The sequence below is a fragment of the Panthera tigris genome, chromosome B3 (genome assembly GCF_018350195.1).
Source record: "Panthera tigris isolate Pti1 chromosome B3, P.tigris_Pti1_mat1.1, whole genome shotgun sequence".
NCBI lineage: Eukaryota > Metazoa > Chordata > Mammalia > Carnivora > Felidae > Panthera > Panthera tigris.
This window is the reverse complement of record NC_056665.1, coordinates 70,190,287-70,199,835: the sequence shown is the minus strand read 5'-3', so window position 1 is coordinate 70,199,835 and position 9,549 is coordinate 70,190,287. Positions and strand designations below refer to the sequence as shown.

The 9,549-nt window shown below is 39.3% G+C and overlaps 1 pseudogene; it reads right to left on the bottom strand.

Annotated features, from left to right (window-relative positions):
- Positions 1 to 437: 437 nt before the first annotated feature.
- LOC102967515 lies at positions 438 to 1,332 on the bottom strand (annotated as a pseudogene).
- Positions 1,333 to 9,549: the final 8,217 nt, after the last annotated feature.

The window sequence follows — 9,549 nt, the reverse complement described above, 5'->3', positions numbered from 1 at the left end:
TTAACAAAAGTAACAACACACCTGAATCAACTTAAGGACAAGCCTGATTTGCTTGCCAAAAATAACTTAGGAGAACCAATCATCCTTTACATAAGAATATTTTCAACCCAGTGACAGAGAAAAATATCAGCATACACCGGTACCTCTGCAAATGTGCCTTGAAATTCAAAAAACTTTCCAAGATTCTATAGACCAGTCAATATGTAAGTCAAACAAAAAAGTGTATTTCAGTAATTTAAAATCTTAAAATATGCAAAATAGCCTTAAATAAATTTATAATCACACTATTGGCCATTAATATGAAATAAACTACCCAAGATATTTGTGCTACTGAAATAAAGAAAACAAATGGTCTTAAGATAATATTTAACCCTTCAATACTTGTGCATACAGTATTGCTTGCAGAAGGCATGACTTGTTTTCTCATTTAGAACTATTTAGAAGATCATCCTCAAACTCCATCTCCTCATTGCCAACTTCATGTCCTTGTTCCTCAACGTGTAGATAATGGGATTCAGAATGGGTGTGATCATAAAGTCCAAAATGGCAAGAAAACTTATCCACTGGCACTGTGGGAAATGGCCACACATAAACAAAGATGCACGGTCCGAAGAACAAAACCACCACAGTGATGTGAGCTGACAGAGTAGAAAAGGCTTTAGACAAACCACCTGAGGAATGTTTCCATACAGTGACCAGGATGAAGATATAGGAGATGAGCAATAAGAAGAAGGTGCCCATGGAAACGAACCCACTGTTGGCATTAACCATGAATTCCATTCTGTAGGTGTCTGTGCAGGCAAGTTTGATAAGCCAAGGAAGGATTACAGTAAAAGCTATCTATCTCATTAGGACCACAAAAAGGCAAATGGACAACAAAAGCTAACTGGACCACTGCATGAATGAGTCCAATAACCCAAGCACCGGACAGAAGCAAAATGCACATCTGTGGGCTCATGATAGTCAGGTAGTGGAGGGGCTTGCATATGGCCACATATCTGTCCAAGGTGAGAGCAATGAGCAAGACCATCTCAGATCCACCCAGGACATGAAGGGCAAACATCTGGTGACACACACATATCTGTCCAAGGCCAGAGCAATGAGCAAGACCATCTCAGATCCACCCAGGACATGAAGGGCAAACATCTGGTGACACACCCCTGAAAGTATGTGGTTTTGTGCCCAGAATACAGGTCACAATCATCTTAGAAACCCTTAAGGTGGAAAGACACAAATCAATAAAGGAGAGTTTAGCTAAAAGGAAGTACATGGGGGGTAATGTAAATGAGGATCAAAGGTCACTGTAAACACAAGGAGGTTTCCCAGGACCATTGTTACAGAAAACCCGGTAGAGAAAGCAAGGAGAAAATGTAGCACTGGTCCATAGGTAGAAAGTCCCAGGAATACAAATTAAGACTTCAGAGTAATTTGCTTCACATATTGGCTATGTCTAGTGATACCTAAAAGACCAAAAGCAAAATAATAAAGAATTTATCAAAAATTATTATTTAAAAACACACATTTAAGCTTTTATTAAACCTGATTTAGGAAGAAATCTTCGTTAAAGCTATAAGGTTTTTTTTTTTTTGTAAATAGTGTGTTAACTTATCCATTTGGCTAAAATACTTAATAACTACTATTCCTAATAAGCATCTACCATTTGCCTAGTACTATGTAAAGTTTTGAGGTAAAACACTGATCCTGACTTCAGGAGATTTACAGGTTAATGTTGGAATTAGACATTATAGCTTTACATAATAGCTATTTACATATTATTTACATAATAGCTTTACAGAATTCTGATAATTGATTTAAAGGAATGAATTGGGAAGAATGTGTTTCTTAAGCAGAATCATAAAACTGCAAGTGGCCCTTCCTTCAGCAAGATCCTCAGGGCCCTTCTAATGGAAGAAAGTGGCAATATCAGGAGATCCAACAGCTGGACATACATTTCTTTCTATGAAAGTCTCCCTAACCTTTTCTTCTTCAAACTGCATCTGAGATCAAGGAGGAAAACACAGAAATGAAAAAACTAATTTTCCCATTGTATAGAAATGAAATTTTACTTAATTTATTTATTTTTAAATATATTGTCAAGTTGGTTTCCATAAAACACCCAGTGCTCATCCCAACAAGTGCCCTCCTTAACGCCCATCACCCACTTTCCACCTCTCCCCTATCCCCCATCACCCCTCAGTTTGTTCTCTGTATTTAAGAGTCTCTTATGGTTTGCCTCCCTCCCTCTCTGTAGCTACTTTTTCCCCTTCCCATCCCGCATGGTCTTCTGTTAAGTTAATCAAGATCTACATGAGTGAAAATATACGGTATTTGTCTTTCTCTGACTGACTTGTTTCACTTAGCATAATACCCTCCAGTTCCATCCATGTTGCTGCAAATGGCCAGATTTCATTCTTTTTCATTGCCAAATAGTATTCCATTGTATATATAAACCACATCTTCTTTATCCATTCATCAGTTGATGGACATTTAGGCTCTTTCCATAATTTGGCTATTGTTGAAAGTACTGCTATAAACATTGGGGTACATGTGCCCCTATGTATCAGCACTCCTTCATCCCTTGGGTAAATTCCTAGCAGTGCTACTGCTGGGTCATAAGGTAGTTTTATTTTTAATTTTTTAAGGAACCTCTACACTGTTTTCCAGAGTGGCTGCACCAGTTTGCATTCCCACCAACAGTGCAAAAGGGTTCCTCTTTCTCCACATCCTCTCCAGCATCTATAGTCTCCTGATTTGTTAGTTTTAGCCACTCTGACTTGTGTAAGGTGGTATCTCAGTGTGGCTTTGATTTGTATTTCCCTGATGATGAGTGATGCTGAGCATCGTTTCATGTGTCCATTAACCATCTGGATATCTTCTTTGGAGAAGTGTCTATTCATGTCTTCTGTCCATTTCTTCATTGGATTGCTTGTTTTTTGGGAGTGGAATTAGCTGAGTTCTTTACAGATTTTGGATACTAGCCCTTTATCTGACATGTCATTTGCAAATAATTTTCCCCGTTCCGTCGGTTGCCTTTAGTTTTATTGATTGTTTTCTTTGCAGTGCAGAAGCTTTTTATCTTCATGACGTCCCAATAGTTCATTTTTGCTTTTAATTCCCTTGTCTCTGGAGATGTGTCAAGTAAGAAATTGCTGTGGCTGAGGTCAAAGAGGTTGTTTCCTGCTTTCTCCTCTAGGGTTTTTATGGTTTCCTGTCCCACATTCAGGTCTTTCATACATTTTGAATTTATTTTCATGCATGGTGTAAAAAAGTGGTCAACTTTCATTCTTCTGCATGTTGCTGTCCTGTTCTCCCAGCACCATTTGTTAAGTGACTAACATGACAGGGATGTCCACCCTCACCACTGTTGTTTAACATAGTGTTGGAAGTCCTAGCATCAGGAAGCAGACAACAAAAAGAAATCAAAGGCATCAAAATTGGCAAAGAAGAAGTCAAACTTTCACTTTTTGCAGAAAACATGATACTCTACATGGAAAACCCAACAGACTCCACCAGAAGTCTGCTAGAACTGATACATGAATTCAGCAAAGTCTCAGGGTACAAAATCAACGAACAGAAATTGGTTGCATTTTTATACACCAATAATGAAGCAACAGAAAGACAAATAAAGAAACTGATCCCATTTATAATCGCACCAAGAACCATAAAATACCTAGGTATAAACCTAATCAAAGATGTAAAAGATCGGTATGCTGAAAACTATAGAAGGCTTATGAAGGAAATTGAAGAAGACACAAAGAAATGGAAAAACATTCCATGCTCATGGATTGGAAGAATAAATATTGTTAAAATGTCAATACTGCCTAAAGCAATCTACACATTCAATGCAATCCCAATCAAAATTGCACCAGCATTCTTCTCAAAGCTACAACAAACAATCCTTAAATTTGTATGGAATCACAAAAGACCCCAAATAGCCAAAGTAATACTGAAGAAGAAAAACAAAGTGGGAGGCATCACAATCCCAGACTTTAGCCTCTACTACAAAGCTATAATCATCAAGACAGTATGATATTGGCACAAAAACAGACACATAGACCAATGGAATAGAATAGAGACTCCAGAACTGGACCCTCAAATGTATGGCCAACTAATCCTTGACAAAGCAGGAGAGAGTATCCAATGAAATTTTACTTCAGATGGTAATTCTTAAATTTGGGGGCCCTGCTTTAAGAATTTGGCATTTAAATTACTTACTTGAAGGATTCTTTAGACAAAAATAGTTTGATTTAAAGACTATTTAAATATTTATGTTAAAGAAAAACATTTATAAAGCACAGAGAACTAAAAGAGGAAGCAGCTTATCTCTTAGTGACTACAGGTAAATAAATATTTAAGATGCCTTCAACTTCAGGGGGCCTGGGTGGCTCAGTCAGTGGATAACCCCACTCAATTTTAGCTCAGATCATGATAGCAGGGTCATGGGACTCTCTCTCCCTCTTCCCCTCTCTCCCACTCATGCTAATTATTTAAAAATAGAAAAAGATGCCTTGAACTTCACTGAGCAAATTCTCAGTGACCTACTCTTCTGTCCATAAACAACATATTTTATGAGGTCACAGTTTTAGAATTAATATATCCTAGTGATGTATTTCTAAGAATGCATCATGGTCCATTAACAGAGACTTCTCACATAAGCAAGTTATTCTAACCATCCTTTAATAGCAACTACTCTTATAGATGGATAATGTGACAATTATCCAGGGGTTCTCAGTCACGACTGTGAATTAGAATTACCTGAAGTAGTTTATAGTAAAAAGCATATTTCTGGGATTTGTTCCCAGAATTCTAATTAAGCAAAGCAATGATGCATCCAGATTGTTTGCATTTTAAAAGCATCTCAGGTGATTTTAATGTAAATAGTCTTCAAATTACAGTTTGAAAACATTGTATTCTGTATTTTAATTTATTTCAAAATAGGAAAGTGAGTTTCATAAACCCTTCTTCAAAATTCAAAGAAATTCCTTTATTTAAAATCTATGGTGGAATTTAAGAAACAAAGGAGAAAAAGAGAGAGAGAGGAGACAAACCAAGAAACAGACTCTTAACTAGAGAGAACTGTTACCAGAGGGAGGGTGGGTGGGTTGATGGGTAAAATGGGTGATGGGGATTGAAGAGTGCACTTGCAAAGAGCACCCAGTGTTGTACGAAAATGTTGAAGCACTATATTGTACACCCGAAAATAACATTACACTGTATGTTAACTGGAATTTAAATAAAAATGTGTAAAAAATAAAATAAATGTATGGCTCTCTGTGCACTGACAATGACAAGTTCCCTGCAAAAGTCCACAGTGGGGAAAACTGGTGACTTTACTCACTCAAGTTTCACTAACATGGCAAGCAGCCATCCTTACCCAGTCCAGACACCTCAACTCCAGGGATTTCTGTGCCTAAAGCGAGGGTGCAGGGTTCATATCCATCTTCATGGATCTGACCAAAGCAAGGAGAGCTGAGCAGAGACTGGGGATGAGACAAGAGCCACGGATACCTCTAAAAAGTCATAAACACCTGTGGGATCTAGCATCTATTTCAGCATTTACTCTAGGACTGGTTCTGTGCTAAACATGCTGTGCGTGTGTGTGTATGTGTGCATAGTAACCGGACAAAATACAGGGTCCTCAGGAATCAGAGAAAAATTGAGGTAATAAGGGAAGCCTTTGCTAATCATCAGGACTGGATTAAGTTTCCGTCTCCTATACTCTCAGACATCATGTTTATCTCTATCATAGCTCTCACCTGATAGAATATTTTGTGACTATATACTTGCTTTAATTCCACTAAACTGGGAATGTGTGTTCCTAAATACTTTATATCCACCCCTAGCTCTATTCATGGAATCTGAAACACAGCAGATGCTTGACAAACATTTAATTGCATAAATAAATGTGTGAATAGTATTAAATATACCTTGATGGTAAAAAAAAAATGGCTATGTGTAATGTCTACAAAGTCAATAATTAGTATTACAACATTAAAAACCAAGGAAATTAATCCTAAGGCAGATTTCCTTTTAAGTTCTTTTCCCTCCCTTCCCCCCCCCCCCTTACAGGCATTACAGAAGCACTGCAGAAGCTGAAGTGTGTGTGATGTGATTCTTGTCCCAAAAGAACACTGTCTCAATTCAAGTGGAAGACAGTCCAAGACTAGTCCCTTCTCTGCGTCTCATTCTCATGAACTCTCTGGAAAGCCCTCAGTTTTGGCATTTTAACCAGGACTACGTGCAAAAGAGTACTAATCACCCCCTCACTGGGACAACCACAACAACTTATTTTCCCCTCATTTTTGGGACCAGACTGACCACAACTGCTGTCTGCCCCACACAACTGAGAAATCACTGCCATGTCCCTGACAGAAAGCTGCCTGAGGTTGGGTCAAAGTTGAGGTGTACAACGTAATAAATCCGTTTGTATATACTGTGAAATCATCATCACAATACAGGCCCCCAACTACATGACCAGGAGAAAGGAGGGCTGTACCAGAGGCCGACCCAGAGAACAATCCTTACGGGGAGCCGTTATGTGGGACCCATCAAGAACGTGCCCGGCAGGAACATCACACAAAGAGGGGACACTGCATGAGGAGAACACGCGGGGCACGCTCTTCCACAGCAAGAACCCGCCCGTGGACGCCACCCGCTTCTTCTCCACGGCCCGGCACCGCCTCTACACCTGCGTGCTGACGGTCCACCTACCTGGCCGAGATCCAGGGTCCCCAAAAAGTGGCTGCTGACATCTAAGGATCCTCAACAGGAAGCAGGCCATGCCTCGGAGGAGTCCCCGCTGGCCAGCGCCCCCACGTTGTCAGGAAGGCCCATCTGCCCTCCAGGCGTCCACGCCCACCTGAGGTCTCACGGAGGCAGCCAGGCTTCCCCCCAGTGTGTGTTCGACCAGCGGCCAATCCTGCCCGGAGACCCTCTGGACATCACCGGCCGCCCAGCCAGGTGGTGCCATAGACGTGCAAGCACAGAGGTCTGAAAGAAGGCAAGCCAGGGGGCACCACGTCCTGACCACACTGTCTGCAGCCCTCCTGGCGGCGCCCCGGGCCCTGGCCCAACTCCCCACGGCGCCTGCGCGCTGCTCACCTGAGGCTCCACCAAGGCCTGGAGCCCTCGCATTCTCAGCACACCTGGGAATGCGCCGCCTCACAGGTTTCTGGGTCCTACTCCGCGCGGTAACACTTGCTGCTGTTTCTTTTGATTTTAGAGGCAACAGAAATGCCCAAACAGCTGAAACTTATTTGGCCGGAGGGCGGGGAGAGGAGTCAGGGCAACCAACACTTTTTGTCCCATTTCTTCAAAGGGAAACTCATGTGTCCCTGCAAAATTTTGCAATGAAGCCATTAAGAGGAAAAAATGAAATAGAGTCCCATAGAAATGCTGTTTACTTATAAAAAGATTTAACCTAGAAGACACGACATATTTTTCCTCCTTTTTTATTTTAAAGTATTCTAGCAGGTTTATAAATACAACTTTTAGGGGCGCCTGGGTGGCTCAGTCAGTTGAGCGGCTGCCTTCGGCTCAGGTCATAATCTCACAGTTTGTGGGTTCCAGCCCAGCATCGGGCTCTGTGCTGACAGCTTAGAGCCTGGAGCCTGCTTCTGACTCTGTGTCTCCCTCTCTCTCTGTTCCTCCCCCGCTCATGCTCTCTCTCTCTCTCTCCTTCAAAAATAAATAAAAACATTAAAAAAAATTTAATAAATACAACTTTTATCCTTCAGATTTTAGGCCTTCTTTTGCTCTCTTCAAAATGGGATTTAACCTGGAAGACACGACATATGTTTCCTCCTTTTTTATTTCAATGTATTCTAGCAGGTTTATAAATATAACCTTTATCCTTCAGATTTTAGGCATTCTTTTGCTCTCTTCAACAATATAAGAGAGGAATAAGGTGTCATCTTCCTGAAAGCTTTTTATAACCACTCTTTTCTTTGTTTTAAGTATAATTGACGTACACAATCCTATTAGTTTCCAGTGTACATCAGTGATTTGATATTTTGATATATTATGAAAAGGATCCCCACAGGAAGTCTAGTTGCTAGGTGTCCACATACTAAGTTACTATGATATTATTGACTATATTCCCTATGCTGTACTTCATATTCCTGAAATTTATTTTATAATTGAAACTTTGTGTCTATTTCCCTTCATTTATTTTGCCCATCCCTCTCCCTCCTCCCATACGACAACCACCAGTTTTTTCTCTGTATCTATAAGTCTGGGTCTCCATTGTTTGTTTCTTTTGTTTTTGAGACTCCACATGTAAGTGCAATCATATGGCATTTGTCTTTCTCTGACTTACTTCACTTACCATAAAACCTTCTAGGTCCATCTATTTTGTTCTGAATGGTAACATTTCCTCCTTTTTTAATGGTGGAATAATATTCCACCATAAATATATTCAACTACTTCATTCATTCATCTAAACTTGGACACTTAGGTGGCTTCCAAATCTTGGCTATTGTAAATAATACTAAGTGAGCATAGGGGTGTATATATCTCTTTGGAGTTTTTAAACTCTTTAAATGTTTACATATAAACATAAAAAAAAATTAACTGTCTAAAGTCTATGAAACCAAAACACAGTATTATTGCAGTAGCAAGCAAGGGGAGTGTTGAGAAATTTTTCCTAAGGCAGATGTTTTCAAACTGTGTTCTTTTAGTGTTTATGCAAATGTGTAAGATTACAGTCATTAGAGAAGCCAGAAGTACCCAGGAGCATGTTTCTCCTGATTAAAAACATTGTCTAAAATTACTGGAAGCTTCATCCAATTATTCACATAATTTGAATATTACCCAATTCTCTCCTTTGGTTTGGTGTTCCAGAATCAACATATAAGAAAATTGTTTAAATTCTCTGACCATTTGGTTAATATAAAATTTAACTCTTGCTTATGATTATCTTTTTAGGTTCCAAAGACATTTAAAAGCTCAGCATAAGATCTGAATCTGTCATACTCAAACATACTTCCTAATAGATGACTCCCCAAGGGACAGATCAACTCATTAAGATGCAGTGTAGATCCAGTGTTTAAAAATCTGTGGGTAAAAATGTTTTAATTTCCTGATCCAGTGCATATTAAATAGTAACACAATACCTTAATTTATACCATGAAATATTGAGCCATAAAATACTGATTCTTCCCATGTGAAAATTAACTTCTGTAATTGAATTTCACTGGCATACATTCATATTTTTCAATAAAAACGTTAAGCATAATACACATTCATAAGAAAAAGTACACTTTTTAAATCAATAGGATCTTGAAATAGTGTCTTTTTTCCTCCTTGCAGTCTTTCAAAGCCAGGAGAAAGATTCATAGAGCATTTTATTCTTGGGTTAGTTTCCTTGTGCTGAATGTCTCGTGTCTTGAATGCCTATGAACTGACAGCTCTTGCTGTGTTGGACTATGATTAGGAAAATAAAATCCATTTTATATAAATATTTTAGACAAAATAAAATAGTAAGAGAAATCTCATTGTAACAGAGTTGAAGAGGGGCACCTGGGTGGCTCAGTCAGTTAAGCGACCAAC